The sequence below is a fragment of the Schistocerca cancellata genome, chromosome 2, assembly GCF_023864275.1.
Source record: "Schistocerca cancellata isolate TAMUIC-IGC-003103 chromosome 2, iqSchCanc2.1, whole genome shotgun sequence".
Taxonomy (NCBI): Eukaryota; Metazoa; Arthropoda; class Insecta; order Orthoptera; family Acrididae; genus Schistocerca; species Schistocerca cancellata.
Genome location: NC_064627.1, coordinates 977303544 through 977320445, shown reverse-complemented (window position 1 = coordinate 977320445; position 16902 = coordinate 977303544).

The window sequence follows — 16902 nt, the reverse complement described above, 5'->3', positions numbered from 1 at the left end:
CGGCACACCAGAACAGCAACAGACACAAGGACAAAAGACACAGAAAGGGAAAGGTGCAGGACCTCCCTAAATCGAACCATAAAACGGACTACCACGGATAAAATTTAAAACGTCATCAGCCATGGAGGCATCGTCAGATAAAACCAAAGCCAAAGTGCCCGGGAGATTAAAAGATTGCCGGAGTGTGCGCAGTCGAGGACACTCCAGCAAAATGTGGCCGACCGTCAGCCGGGACCCACACCGACACAAGGGGGGATCCTCCTGACGCAACAGATGGCCGTGCGTCAGGTATGTATGGCCGATGCGCAGCCGACACAGGACTACCGAGTCCCTGCGAGAAGCCCGCAGGGAGGAACACCACACATTGGTCGTCCCCTTGACAGCCCGCAGTTTATTCGGGGCTGTCATGCCACGCCACTCAGCAGCCCACACCCCAATCAGCTTACGGCGCAACACCATCTGCTGGTCGCGAGCCGTAAGGCCGACCTCCAAAGCCGGGGCGTCGATCGCCCCTTTGGCCAGCCTGTCTACACGTTCGTTCCCTGGGATGCCAACATGACCGGGCGTCCAAACCAGGACCACCGAACGACCAGAACGGGCAATGGCGGAAACAGTCTCCTGAATGGAGGACACCAGAGGAGAGGAGGGATAGCAGCGGTCGATGGCCTGAAGGCTGCTCAGGGAGTCACTGCAGATGACGACGGACCTACCTGAGCAGAAACGCATATGCTCAAGAGCGCGCAATATGGCCACCAGTTCTGCAGTAAAAACACTGCAGCCAGCCGGCAAGGAGCGCTGCTCAACATGAGCAGCATGAGCAAAAGAGTAGGCAGTGCGACCATCAACCAGGGAACCATCAGTGTAGACAGTCTCACAGTCCGAAAATGAGGCGAGGAGAGCAAGAAAACGGCGACGGAGGGCCACAGGCGGAACCGAGTCCTTGGGTCCCTGTGCCAAGTCCAGACGGACGGACGGCCGGGACAAACACCAGGGAGGCGTAGGTGCACGGACCCGGAAGGGAGGCGGAAGAGGGAATGAACCCAATTCCGACAGCAGGGACTGAACGCGGACAGCGACGGAAAGCCCAGACCTAGGTCGCCGTTCGGGCAGATGGAGGACCATAGCAGGGAAAAGCAGGCGACGATTGGGATGATCTGGCGAGCAATGAACGTGGACAGCATAGTCGACGAGCAGACGATGGCGGCGAATCCGCAGCGGGGGAACCCCGGCCTCCACCAGTAGACTATCCACGGGGCTGGTGCGAAAAGCGCCAGTGGCAAGCCTAACCCCACAGTGGTGTATGGGGTCTAACAACTTCAACACTGAGGGGGACGCAGACCCATAGGCCAGGCTCCCATAATCAAGCCGGGACTGCACAAGGGCTCGGTACAACCGCAGCAGCGTGCAGCGGTCTGCACCCCAAGACTTGTGGCTAAGGCAGCGGAGGGCGTTGAGGTGCCGCCAGCATTTTTGCTTCAGCTGAGTAACATGAGGAACCCATGTGAGTCGGGCATCAAACACGAGTCCCAAGAAGCGGCAAGTGTCCACCACTTCAAGCAGGTGGCCGTCGAGGTAAAGTTCAGGATGAGGGTGGACCGTCCAACGCCTGCAGAAGTGCATTACTCGAGTCTTGGCAGCAGAGAACTGAAAGCCGTGAGTCAGAGCCCATGATGCTGCCTTGCGAACGGCGACTTGCAGCCTGCGTTCGGCGACTCCCATAGTCGTGGAGCTAAATGAGATGCAGAAGTCGTCGTCATACAAAGAAGGAGACACCGACGACCCCACTGCTGCAGCCAGACCATTAATAGCCACTAAAAATAAGGAGACGCTCAACACCGAGCCCTGCGGGACCCCAGTTTCTTGTATGTAAGAGGAACTAGAGGTGGCACCGACTTGCACCCGGAAAGAGCGGCGCAATAAAAAGCTTTGAAGAAAAGCCGGGAGCCGACCACGAAGACCCCACTCATGCAATGTGGCGAGGATGTGATGCCTCCATGTGGTGTCATACGCCTTCCGCAGATCGAAAAACACAGCAACGAGATGCTGACGTCGGGCAAAGGCCATACGGACAGCAGATTCCAGCCGCACCAAATTGTCCACTGCAGACCGGCCCCGACGGAAGCCACCCTGGGATGGAGCGAGGAGACCGCGCGACTCTAGGACCCAACACAAACGCCGCTCCACCATACGTTCGAGCAATTTGCACAAAACGTTGGTGAGGGTAATGGGACGATAGCTGTCCACCGCCAGTGGGTCCGCACCGGGCTTCAAGATGGGGACAATAACACCCTCTCGCCATTGCGACGGGAACACGCCTTCGCTCCAAATGCGATTAAATATCTCGAGAATGTGGCTCTGGCAGTCCCTGGAGAGATGCTTCAGCATCTGTGCGTGGATGCAGTCCGGTCCTGGTGCTGTATCAGGGCAATCGGCGAGGGCAGCGAGGAATTCCCTCTCGCTGAAAGGAGCATTGTAAGTTTCAGAACGACGCGTGTGGAACGATAATGGCGTCTGCTCGGCCCGCTCCTTGAGAGAGTGAAAGGCGGGGGGATAAGTTGCAGTCGCAGAGCTCGTAGCGAAGTGCGCAGCAAGGTGTTCAGCAATGGCGGCAGCGTCCGTGCACACAGCGCCGTCCAAAGAGATCCCAGGGACACCCGTAGGGGTCTGGTGTCCATAAATCCGCCGTATCCGGGACCACACGAGCGAGGGGGAAACACGGGAGCCCAAGGAGGAAACATACCGCTCCCAGCACTCCTGCTTACGCCGTGCAATAAGACGGCGGGCGAAGGCACGGAGCCTCTTAAAGGCGATGAGGGTCTCCAGAGACGGGTGCCGCCTATGACGCTGGAGAGCCCGCCTACGGTCGCGAATAGCCTCAGCAATCTCCGGCGACCACCAGGGGACAGCCTTCCTCCGAGGGAGGCCAGAAGAACGGGGGATGGATGCCTCGGCCGCTGAAATGATGGACGTGGTTAAAACACGAACCACCTCGTCAATGTCACCCTGTGGGGGAGACTCAATGGTTGCAGCGGAAGTAAAAGCTGGCCAGTCAGCCCTGTGGAGAGCCCAGCGGGGCAAGCGCCCAGAAGAATGACACTGGGGCAGTGACAAATAGATGGGAAAATGGTCACTACCACACAGGTCAGGGTGCACTCTCCAGTGGAGGGATGGGACAAGGCCAGGGCTGCAAATAGAGAGATCGATGGCCGAGAACGAGCCATGGGCCACACTGAAATGCGTGGGAGCACCGGTGTTCAAGAGGCTAAGGTCGAGCTGAGCCAACACATGCTCCACGGCCCGACCGCGAACATCGGAGACAGTCCCACCCCATAGAGGGTTGTGGGCATTGAAATCACCCAGCAGCAAAAAAGGTGGCGGCAGTTCGGCTATCAGAGCAGCCAGGACATGCTGTGCGACAACACCATCAGGTGGAAGGTAAATACTGCAGACGGTGATAGCCTGTGGCGTCCACACCCGAACAGCGACAGCCTCTAAAGCTGTTTGTAGAGGTACAAACTCGCTGTGAAGAGAGTTAAGGACATAGATGCAGACGCCACCAGACACCCTTTGATAAGCTGCTCGGTTCTTAAAATAACCCCGATAGCCACGGAGGGCGGGGGTTCTCATTGCTGGAAACCAAGTTTCCTGCAGAGCAATGCAAAGGAAAGGATGACGGCTGAGAAGTTGGCGGAGCTCAGCTAGATGGTGGAAAAAACCGCTGCAGTTCCACTGGAGGATGGTATTAGCCATGGATGGGAAAGGCGTGAAGGGACTGGGGAGGCAGATTACGCCTCCGGGGCCCCTGCTGCTACTGAGTCACCACCTGGACAACAGCTATCTATTGCATCCGAGGGACTGGCGAGATCCATGTCCTCAGCGGACGCCAGGATCTCCACCTCATCTTCGGACGCAGAGGGAGAAGGGTGCGGTGGGACAGGTGCCACCGCAATTTCAGGATGCTTGGGAGCCTTTTTCTTCGACTGCTTTGCGCGCTGAGCCTTAGGTGGTTCTGGCTGGGAGGGCCTCACTGGGTCAGTCTCTGGGACTGAAGACGACCGTGATGCCCTACGACCAGCGACCGGTGGTTGTTTGACAAACTTGCGGGTGTCCGCTTTGGCACTGGGCAAAGCCTGGGATGGGAGGGCCCCAAGGGACCCCTTCCGAGCGAGAGGAGCCGAAGAAGGCTCACGCTTCTCCGGCTGTGAAGGGGGAACAGATGTCCCCGGTGGTTGGGGTGGTGTTGCTCCTGAAGTAGATGGAGCAGGAGCAACAAGGAGTGAAGTGCCCCCCACAACCAAGGGGGCCGGTGAATGCTGACCGAGCTGAGATCGAACTGGTGTTGCAGCAGCGGCATAACTAGTTGGCATTGGCACAGGATGTAGCCGCTCAAATTTCCGCCTTGCCTCGGTGTAGGACAGGCGGTCCAGGGTCTTATATTCCATTATCTTCCTTTCTTTCTGGAAGATCCTACAGTCCGGCGAGCAGGGGGAATGGTGTTCTCCGCAGTTAACACAGATAGGAGGCGAGGCACATGGAGTATCAGGATGCGAAGGACGTCCACAATCCCGACACGTGCTGCTGGAAGTACAGCGAGATGACATGTGCCCGAACTTCCAGCATTTAAAACACCGCATCGGAGGAGGGATATATGGCTTCACATCACAACGGTAAACCATCACCTTAACCTTTTCGGGTAAGACATCACCCTCAAAGGCCAAGATGAAGGCACCGGTGGCTACCTGATTATCCCTCGGACCCCGATGGACGCGCCGGACGAAGTGAACACCTCGTCGTTCGAGGTTGGCGCGTAATTCATCGTCGGACTGCAGAAGAAGATCCCTGTGGAATATAATACCCTGGACCATGTTCAGACTCTTATGCGGCGTGATGTTAACTGAAACATCCCCCAACTTGTCACAATTGAGCAACCTCCGTGACTGGGCAGAGGATGCCGTTTTGATGAGCACAGAACCAGAGCGCATCTTGGACAAGCCCTCCACCTCCCCGAACTTGTCCTCTAAATGCTCCACAAAAAACTGGGGCTTGGTTGACATAAACGATTCCCCATCAACTCGCGTACACACAAGGAACCGGGGTGAATAGTCTCCACTGCCTTCTTTTGCCATACGTTCCTCCCATGGAGTGGCCAGGGAGGGAAATGATCGTGGATCGTATTTCCTGCCGTTGAGGTTAGACCTCGATCGCTTAGAGACTGCTGGTGGTGGCCCACCAGCGAGAGATGATGTACCACGCTTCATTGCGGGTCATCCGCCCTGATGCCACCTACTCCGACCAAGGGCCCTCCCCACGGGCGCCACCCAGCCGCAGCAATAGCCACCTGGCAGGATGTCCATTGCCGGGAGTCCTGATGCCCCAGGGAGATGGGCAACTACTCCTTGGCATACGTGGGGAGTGAACGGCGCAGGCATCAGTAGAGCGATCCCTGTGTTGTCAGGGGGCTACAACCAAGAGGGTACATGGCGGCCCCACCACAACGGACTGGCTACCGTGCTGGATCTTAGGTGCAAAAATGGCCAAGGTCGTCGTCGCAGTTAAAAGAAACACTGCAGAGTGCAGTGTGGTAATCGCCCAAGAGATCGAAAACGAGCGGGACACCATTGCAACGACGAGAAAGACGGCTAAAGGTCTAATTGCACGACGGATACAGTGCACCATGTAAGGCGCCCTTCCCCAATTGGCTCGCTCTTCGGAATAATTTAGAAAGATGGAGGTCAAACCCGAGAGGGGACCATCACATAAGGCCGAAACATGTGGGACTCCTTTTAGTCGCCTCTTACGACAGGCAGGAATACCGCGGGCCTATTCTAACCCCCGAACCCGCAGGGGGGGCCAAATGAAGAGAGTTAGAAGTAGACAGAGTATAGACTTTCTACCTGGGTGGGTCAGTTTGTACAGGGACACCTGCCGATAGAAGTTAGGAGGCAGGTGTGGATGTGGCGTGGCTGTGGACACATCGCAATACAGTTGTTCACCGATGCCAGGAATGTCCACATACTGTAGTTGTAATGACGACTGTGTGTTTTGTAACAGTTCTAGAAGCTATTGATCTGGCCTCTTTGTTTCTGTGAGTGCTGCATAGTCCAAAGTTGAGACGCTTTGGACGTGAGAGAGGCAGTTTACCATGATGTTGTCCATATCTGAGAGTCTTTGGTGCACTGGGCTACATACAGCAGCTGGCTGTGTTGTCTTGGTGAGCGGCTCAGGTTATTTTGTTGGAGGTGATCAGCTTTTCAGAAAAGAAAGCTAGTGGCTGCCAGGTCTTGTCAGTACTTTGCAGAAGTACAACACCTATTGCCATCTGACTGACGTCTACTACCACAGCCAAAGGTGCATTTGGCTCAGGCTGTGCCAACAATGCCACAGCTGCTACCCGTTGTTTGTCGAGGTAATTGCTAAGTTGGCTCTAGCCTTTGAGCCCACCAGTGTGGCTGTCAGTGGCTCTTGAACTTCAGTTGCATGAAGCAGTTACTGTTGATAAAAGCTCAACATGCCTAAATAGCACCTTAATTCTTTGTCTAAGGCCTGCCAGGGCAACAGACTGATGGCCTTAACCTTGTCCAGTAATGATAGCAAGCCTGAGGGGTAATATGGCGGCCTAGAAAGTCTATCTGTGGCTGTCTGAAGATGCACTTCGCCATGTTCAGCACGATTCTGTACTCACTCCGTCGCTGAAGAAATTGGACAAGATGCTGCTGGTGTTCTTCTGGTGATGCAGAGAACACTAAGATGTTATCCAGATACATGAAGCAAAACGAGAGGCCACACAACACTGAACTGACAGATCTCTGCTATGTATGAGCCACATTCTGGACGCCGAAAGGCATGTACTTACTCTCAAATAAGCCAAATTGCATAAAAATGGGTGTCTTTAGGATGTCCTCATCTGCCACTGGAATCTGTGAGTAGGCCTTGGCACAATATAGTACACACAAGTGCCATTCAATGCATAGTTGAAGTCACTGAGCAGAGGCACCTGGTACCTGTCAGGAATTGTGTTGCTGTTCAAAACTCTTTAGTCTTCACAAGGCCACCACACACCACACTTCTTAGAAAAGAGGTGCGAGGGTGAAGAGCAAGGACCTATCAGATGGATGGATAATGCTCTCTTTGATCATGTTATCAAACTCGACTTTCACCATCTTTAGCTGGTCTGGCACCAGTCTTTGAAGTTGGAAGGAGATTAGTGGCTGCTCAGTCATCTTGAGGTGATTGACAGTGTTGTGGCAGATATCCTTTGGTATGCCTGGTGGCTTGATTAATGCCAGCTAATCTTTCAGTAGTGTGGCATATTCGTCGTCCACAGTGATTATCAGTTGGGCAAATCTGGGTGGGTGTCTGGCGCTGGAAGCCTGTGGCCATCGACCTGGTGGTCTGGTCTACAAGTTGTGCATTGGACATGTCTGGAATGAAGTTATAATATTCCAAGAAATCTGTGCCTATAATTGGTTCAGCCACATCTACCAAAGTGAAATTCCATAGGAAGGTGCAGCAGAGTCCGAAATCCAGCTCTATTCTGTGTAGGCCATACGTGGAGATAGGTGAGTCATTTACAGCAACCAGGCAGAATGTCGTATGCAGTCGGCGCCGGTGTAGTAGCATGCATGGGTAGATGCATAACTTGGAACCAGTGTGTATCAGGTACTTACACACAGAGCATCTACCACTGATGAATAGGCGCTGTGACATCGGCCAGCAATCTGACAAAGCACCTACAGTCAATTGCCACCGGTGTTTATATGTGCACAGCTTGGTGCAATGTTGTGAACGTTCCCTGAAACATTGACTGGACCAGCAGACGTTTTTCTGTGCATCAGGTGTTGGTGTAGGTGAGCGAGATGTGGCCCTGCTGCGGGAGCAGGCTGCGATCTCGACGAACGCTGCAATATGCTACCAGCTGGTTGGTAGACTTACACCACTAACGCCTCCTGGACAGCTTGTGCTGTTGTAGTGGTTGCATCGTGCACAGCGCAGTTGATGTCATAATTGGCACAGGCGATACATCATCCATTACTCTGTTGGCCAATTGTGCCTTGGCGTCTAGCGACGTCTCTGACTGTGTCCTAGTAATTGCCTTAATAGAGGGAGGCAAGCAACTGCTCCATATCGAATGCAACCACTGATCAGGTATGGTACCTGCGTCAATTTTGCATCTAAATTTCCGCACAACAGAACTTAATCCTAGAACAGTAAAGGGGGGCAATGTTAGACTGTTACTAAACCATTGTCAATTTTACTACTTTATACTTTATTCACATGAAGTCATAATTTATGGTATATGATCTAGTCAATTAAAATTAAAAGGTCTTCAATGGTATGTCACATACAAAGCAAGTACAAAATCACTTGTCTTACACCCTACACTGACAATTGTACAACTTTGAATGATGGTGGGAACCGCGAATTGGTACCAACTGCAATCATAAATTTTAGGAGGATTTAGTTATATAGGGTTAAATTGCTGGGAGTGAAGCAGTGACACTTATATTCTTTGTTGTTACAAATATTTTGCTGTTGTTTTACGAAAAGGTGGTTTGGCTGGGACACAAGAGCACAGTTTGAATCGGCAGAAAAAAGCGTTCTGTAGTACAGACATATCTGTAGCATAGCCAGAGATGTAGTTTAGTTTGGAATGCAACAGTCTGTCTGTGAGTTGGCGAATCCAACGAATGTAAAAGCAAAAACTCTGGTTTTAGTGTAAGACTGAACTGTAGCATTGCCAGAGGTCTAGATTACGTTGGAATAGAACAGTTTGATTGTGAACTGCTAAAGCCATCGAATGTGAAAGTAAACAACCTGGTTGTGGTAAGAGACTGATCTGTATCGCATCCAGAGGGCTAAGTTATGTTGGAATGCAACAGTTTGACTATGAGTTGATGAAGCCAACAAATGTGAAAGTAAAATACCTATTTGTGGTAAAATAACAGAATGATATGTAGCGTAGCTATTTAGTTGGCAAAACCAACCAGCGTGAAAGCAGAAAACCTGATGGTTGTGAGAATGTTAAGTGTAGCTTGTTACAAAAAAGTCAGATGTATAATATTGTTCGTCACGAATAATTGGCTATATTTCCGAATACGTTGCAATTTCCGATAGCGAAGATAGGCAGGAAACTAAGAGCATAACTTCAATTGATGGATGCAATTATTCATTATAACCTAAATTATTTCCTGTTTCACGAAACTGTCAGTTTTAAGCAGAGCTATAGTTTGCTGTCATTACTTCGCAGCACATATCTACCATAAAATTTTTGAAGTTTTTGAAAACATAGTCAGCGACCTTAAAATGTATTAAAATTTAAATTTAAAACAGTCTTGATCGCAAAGCAGTTACATTAGAGTTGAGAGTCGACGGAACTCGTCTGGCAATGTCCATCCACCGCTCTGGAGTCTGAAGATGACTCTATGAAAGAGTCGAAAGCGGTCACTCACTCCAATAAAAAAATTGCGATCAAGACTGTTTTAAATTTTAATTTTAACATATCTACCAGTCACTCTGGACAAGTCAAACATGACGTTATCGCTCGACCATTGTCGATACCGTACTGAGTACTGTGATGTATTACAAAATTTGGACCCATTCGAAGGTGACTGTCATTTGTCTAGCCATCAGTCAGTCTTCAACATGGGGAGAAATGGGTTTCTCCTGGGTGAAGTAGCGTTTTATAGGCTAACGAAAACCGAGCTACGGTCACGGTTGGTGGCCCATAACGGACTTCCACGATCATTTGAATGCCCTGGATGGCATGCACCGTGCAATTCCTTGCCGAACGAGTATTCTTTCTGTTGCTGGCATTGAAAGAAAGGTAGCTGCATGGCCATTGGGCAGTGCTCATTCAAGCACAGTGCCGATAACGGTACTTAGTTGGGTGATTAGTGAATGAGTGTCACATTGCTTCATTTCAATCAATTTAAGATGTCCTCTTACATCCTATCCTAACTAGAGATGGGTAAAACTGTTCTTTTCATTGATCGGATAAGAACTGGTCAGTCACTGAAATGATCTCTTTTTCATGATTCAGCATTTACCATTCACTCACAAAAATAAGTAAAAGAAAGGTACATTGCCTTTTTAATTCAGGACACTAAACCTGTTCTTTTATCTGATTTCGACCTATTTTGAAAAAACATATAAAGAGGAGTAATAATTTTGTGTTATGTCCCTGGGTAACTTTCAGTCACAAGAGTTTTAAATTTCGACTGCTGTAAAACTTATAAATTCTACAGCAATATCCTAAATATTTTTTATGAAATAAAAAATTTTTAAGAATGAAGACTCATTCTTGTTATATTTCGATTCTTTTATTCGGAAAAAAAACAATATAAAAATTATAGCAACTGTAACTGAAGTGTATCTGCAGTCACTTACAGCCAGTGTTACCTTATTATATGTTCTCATAAAGGAAAAATTAATCAGTATTGTCATTTATAAATAAAATTTGACCCATTTTAGTCGAGACGAGTCTCTTTCTCTGATTTTGAAAACATTTGTTCACAGGCCACTGATGTTGCTGTGATACACAATACTTTTGGAACCATTTGATACAGCGCTGACCACAGCAATTTTCTTGTTTCCCAACAGTTTAAGGAATTGCTGTTTCTAGGTAAATTTCCATCCTGCAACTATTTGTCCAGTTCGGCAGTCGCTGCGCTTTCTGGGTCGTGACTTGCTCAAAGTTAACTAATAATTTCATTGAACTCTTCTAAAATTGAAGAAGTCTCATGTGTAACAGTGGTAACTGATTGAGTCATGAGCTCTGTTTCTTCTTGTTGAAACCAGCGCTTTCATTTCTGCAATACCCTTCACATAGCAGTCCTGAAATGTTTTGTAATTTGAAAAATCCTTGCCTTTGAATCTGGGGTCCAGTAAAGTTGCCTGACTAACCAATTCATTGCTGGAGATAACCCCAAACCAATATGATAACCCTTTAAGCAAATTAGCAACCAACGACTCTATTTCTTGAGGATATTCTTTATTTTTATCTTTAAAAGATTTTAGTTTCCGTTCCATTAGTCTTGGTAAGATATTTATTTTTATAAGTGATACTGTTTTCTCTGAGGACACTTCTTTGGTTTCCTCACCTAAAACTTTCAAAATCCTTAAAGCCTGTTGCGTTATCTCCCAGTCTGCACCTTTTAAGTTTACGTGATAGATTTTCCACCTAAAATAGCGAGGCAAGAAATTATGGGATCTTTATTTAGTAAGCAGAGTTCCATCTGGTAGGGACATCTTGTTTCAGTTTCAATCAGTCTTTTTTTTTAATTTTCTTGCATTTCAGCAGGTTTTCTTAAAACAAAGGACCTCTCCTTAAGTAAGGTAACAACTGATTTGACCTCATCAATGGTTTTCTTCTGAATTGTGTGTTGTGCAGTGAGGTTTAAAGAATGTGCAAAGCATGGGACACAAGGAAGTTTCAGAAGAATGGCAGTTAATTTCATATTTGACGCATTTTATGATATTATGGAAGTGATTTTAAAATTGATATTGTATTTGGGATAACAGACTTTAATCAGTTTGAGATGTTTACTGCAGTGTGTCTGTCTTCAAATTGTGAGAAATCTAAAGGATATGACTTTAGTTCACTCTTCTTGTCTACGAAATGTGCAGTGAGTGCATAGAAACTAATGATATCTTCAGCCATCCACACATCAGACAGAAGGCAGACCGACTTTGCCATCGTCAAATCATTTTTAATTTTATCAAATAACTCATAATGCAAACTGGACATTAGAGAATTGAAAAGTTTTTCGACTTAGTTAATTAACATTTTGGAAAAGCATATAAGTTCTGTCTGTTCAACTATAGAGAAAGAACCGTATTTCCTGCAAATCATTTTTAAATGAATGTGAGCAGCTTTATAATATTAAAAAAATTACTTATTGGTTGTCGTAAATGAAAATCAGTTGAGGATGAGGGCATCACGAAAGGAAATGAATCAGGACTTGGTCCAGAATCTGATGACACTGGTGGGCTGGATACAGCTTGAGAGTCAATTTGCCTTTCTGTGCAGATACCTTCACCCGAGGTGGAAGCAGACAGCAGTGAGGACGACTCATGAGAAATGATTTCTAGAATTTCTGCATCAATTGATGGCGAACTTGATCAGCTTCCTGACCCAAATTGTTCCAGAGGCTCTGTAGCATGCTTCAGTTTTAGATGTCCCATCAGGTTTGATGATGAGCCAGAAGCTGTGGCAATTATCTGCTGACAGTAGTGGCATTTTCCTTTTCCTTCCATTTTGCTAAAATGATACTGAACATCCCTTGTAATTCTTCTTGGTCAAGGCAATGCAGATGACATATTGTTTTGCAGAACTGGAAAGTACACTGATAAAATTAAATTATAACAAATATACACTCCTGGAAATTGAAATAAGAACACCGTGAATTCATTGTCCCAGGAAGGGGAAACTTTATTGACAGATTCCTGGGGTCAGATACATCACATGATCACACTGACAGAACCACAGGCACATAGACACAGGCAACAGAGCATGCACAATGTCGGCACTAGTACAGTGTATATCCACCTTTCGCAGCAATGCAGGCTGCTATTCTCCCATGGAGATGATCGTAGAGATGCTGGATGTAGTCCTGTGGAACGGCTTGCCATGCCATTTCCACCTGGCGCCTCAGTTGGACCAGCGTTCGTGCTGGACGTGCAGACCGCGTGAGACGACGCTTCATCCAGTCCCAAACATGCTCAATGGGGGACAGATCCGGAGATCTTGCTGGCCAGGGTAGTTGACTTACACCTTCTAGAGCACGTTGGGTGGCACGGGATACATGTGGACGTGCATTGTCCTGTTGGAACAGCAAGTTCCCTTGCCGGTCTAGGAATGGTAGAACGATGGGTTCGATGATGGTTTGGATGTACCGTGCACTATTCAGTGTCCCCTCGACGATCACCAGTGGTGTACGGCCAGTGTAGGAGATCGCTCCCCACACCATGATGCCGGGTGTTGGCCCTGTGTGCCTCGGTCATATGCAGTCCTGATTGTGGCGCTCACCTGCACGGCGCCAAACACGCATACGACCATCATTGGCACCAAGGCAGAAGCGACTCTCATCGCTGAAGACGACACGTCTCCATTCGTCCCTCCATTCAAGCCTGTCGCGACACCACTGGAGGCGGGCTGCACGATGTTGGGGCGTGAGCGGAAGACGGCCTAACGGTGTGCGGGACCGTAGCCCAGCTTCATGGAGACGGTTGCGAATGGTCCTCGCCGATACCCCAGGAGCAACAGTGTCCCTAATTTGCTGGGAAGTGGCGGTGCAGTCCCCTACGGCACTGCGTAGGATCCTACGGTCTTGGCGTGCATCTGTGCGTCGCTGCGGTCCGGTCCCAGGTCGACGGGCACGTGCACCTTCCGCCGACCACTGGCGACAACATCGATGTACTGTGGAGACCTCACGCCCCACGTGTTGAGCAATTCGGCGGTACGTCCACCCGGCCTCCCGCATGCCCACTATACGGCCTCGCTCAAAGTCCGTCAACTGCACATACGGTTCACGTCCACGCTGTCGCGGCATGCTACCAGTGTTAAAGACTGCGATGGAGCTCCGTATGCCACGGCAAACTGGCTGACACTGACGGCGGCGGTGCACAAATGCTGCGCAGCTAGCGCCATTCGACGGCCAACACCGCGGTTCCTGTTGTGTCCGCTGTGCCGTGCGTGTGATCATTGCTTGTACAGCCCTCCCGCAGTGTCCGGAGCAAGTATGGTGGGTCTGACACACCGGTGTCAATGTGTTCTTTTTTCCATTTCCAGGAGTGTACATGCAGCACATTCTATAATCGGAAGTTATAGAGAGGGATTTAGGACTTGGTGATTGTGAAACCAAACCCACAATAGTGAAGCTGTTATCATATACGAAAAGGTCTGAAAAATTTTGAATAATGTGATATCTGAATTTGGGCTACATAGTGTGTGAACAAAAGATGGCAAGATAATGGTGCGGATAAAGGCTGAAAAAAAATCAATGCAAATGAACTGCGCTTTTGGAGCTAAGAACTTGTCTATTCATGCAGCCATTAGTTCTACCGGCGTGTCTGTATTGTTACTGTAGAACATATTTGGCAATCACTTTCAACTCATCACGACGAACCACACCATATATTTCAGGATATCGACAACCACGTCTTTCTTCTAACCAACATGGACACCTCGATCAGGCCAAGTATGCCTCTCCAGTTCTCTGAATATAGACTCCACTGCCCTATGACATCACAGAAGTAACAGATGACCAGGTGGAGTAATGGCTTACAAATGCTTTAACTTATTGCTGACTGTGCTACTCATATCCATTATTAATGAAGACAAACAAGTCAAATATATATTCGTAAATATCAAATTCCTTAAGAAAATTTGCCCTATGTGCATCCTGTATAGATCTCTGAAAGTAGCCAGGATAGAATGTCTCAAGACTGACCTTCCAAAATTTGATTTGATTAAAGAGCATACAAATAATGCTATGAACACTAACATGAATATTCTACCCCTTCACTGTGAAATTTAAGTGTGTAGTTTCTTCTTTGAATGTAACAGTATTTCAGCTTGCACCTACCCATAATGCAGTCTACAGTCCGGCCCCCATACATATATTTGCCGCGAAATCCATAAGCAAAGATATTCGTACCTTGAATATCAGCTTACAACATAATATTCATGACTGGCCCTCTAAAATATGCACAGAATATGCTGTGCCAACATACAGAGAATTTAAGTGTACCATTGTGCCCGAACTTGCAGTGGAGGCACAAGAGACATTTTGGGAAACGACTCCCTTACCATTCCTTAATGTGAAAGACCAACTCAGTGGATTTACTACCAAAGTAACTTTATTACACAATAAATATGTTCTGCCAGAGACTGGAAACCTGAAGTGAAAACCCGCACCTTGGCTAACAGAAGAGCAAAAACAGTTCATGAATCTCGGAGACACTGCAAATCAGACTTACAAACGACCTCCTACCCTTGAAAATAAAACTGATTGCAAGCAGAGAGGAAACCGAGTCAGTCAATCAGAGAGAAATGATAACTAAGACATGCCAATACATTAATCTAAAACATAAAGACCAGATGCTCTATGGAAAAGCTCCTGTGATCTAGGGAAGAATAGGCAAAGTAAAAGCTGCAGCTGATCCCATTGTCCTGACCAAGGAACTAAACCAGTACTTGACTTTAGCGACCACCTTCATTGAACCTTAAACAGAACATAGATTTACTGATTATTAACCAGAAGTAAACGACAGTAGAGAAAAAATCTTTCTTGAGCTGGCAACACTGTCCAAAAGTCCTCTAGCTCAGAATGTCCTGTACAGGATCAAGCTTATTGTTGACCCACTATTGCTCATAGTAACTGCTGCTCCCTGGACATTGAAGCTCTTGCCTGGAGCACACAGCAGAGTCGTTCCCATCAGATTAAAAGTACTAGAGATATGACTGCTAAGAAGAGTAGCTGGGTACATTCTGTCTGACAGGAGAGTGAATGTAGACATCAGAAAAGGGCTGTGGGTGAAAAACAAACGAGTAGATACAATAATACAGAAACAAATGGAAGGAGCTTGTCTCAAGAATAGAATATGACAGATTACCAAAATTGGTATTAATTATTACCCAGTCGGCAGAAGAAATTTAGGAAGATGAGGAAAATCAACAATTTCAACCAAGAGGGCGTAACAGGCTTGTGCCTAATATATGCAGAAAGAAGAAGAGGTATCATATTAAAACTATCGTGATTTTTTAAGTAACTGTGATTTAAATAAGTTTTGTAATTACGTATAAAACTCTGTTCTGATGTGACAGAACTCTTGAAGGCATTAATCTGTTCAGATTAAATGAATGAAAAAAAAATTAAACATAATATACAGTTTGTGCCAAGATGAATGATCATTATTTAGGGTTATGACAGGAACGATCATTTGAGGCAAAATACTTCATTTAGACATTTGCACTATTCTGAATCGTTTCCCAGACAGAACATATTTAATGTACATTGTTACTCATTTTCTTCATTCTTCAGGACATTGTCATTGTTTACAGCATACTATAGTAGTTTATACGAAGTCGAGACAAATAATTTGATGTAGGACATGTGGTCTGTCAAGTTGGGAAATTACTGCCAGCTGGCTTACGTACACCTCAACACATGCACATTGCACAAGATTTTCCATATTCTCTCACTCTCTTCATTCAACCGGTATGTCCCTGAGAAAAAAATGAACAGCACATTTGTAAAGGAAATTTAATGTAGTTTAATTTTATACTGTAACCAGTTTTCGATAGAGGCCGCGGATTCCGTGTTGTTCAAGAAAAACGTACAACAGTAACTTCAAATATGTTCCACCTCAGAAACCATTTGGAATAGGGCATATGCCCATATTTAGTTTTTTGCTTCCAATTATCATTCCTGTTACATCTTTGAATATTGACCATTTCTCCTGAGACAACCTTTATACATGGATAATCCCATATATTAAAATAATTGTGTGTTACACATACCATTATATTTAGCATCCTATTCACCCAAAATAATTAAAACCTTCATAAAGGCTACCAATACACCACCAACAGCAGCTATAAATGTAACAGACATAGAAGAAGACATAATAGTACACCTACCAAGAACACTTAGTCACTTACACAACAAGAAAACAAAAGAGCAACAACACAAGAAGATGACAACTGGAACAAATCTAATAAGGATACAAAGAATAAAGATCTGAACTCAGATGGAGAGGTGATCAGTCAAGAAAGCAAGTTGCGAGCTGTATCACTGTGCCAAGAGTGCAGAGAATGGAGTGACATCTCAAGTCACCGTGTGGCCTGCACAGTGCAATCTCGTCCACAAGAACTAGTTGCCTTGACAGGAGGCAGTGAGC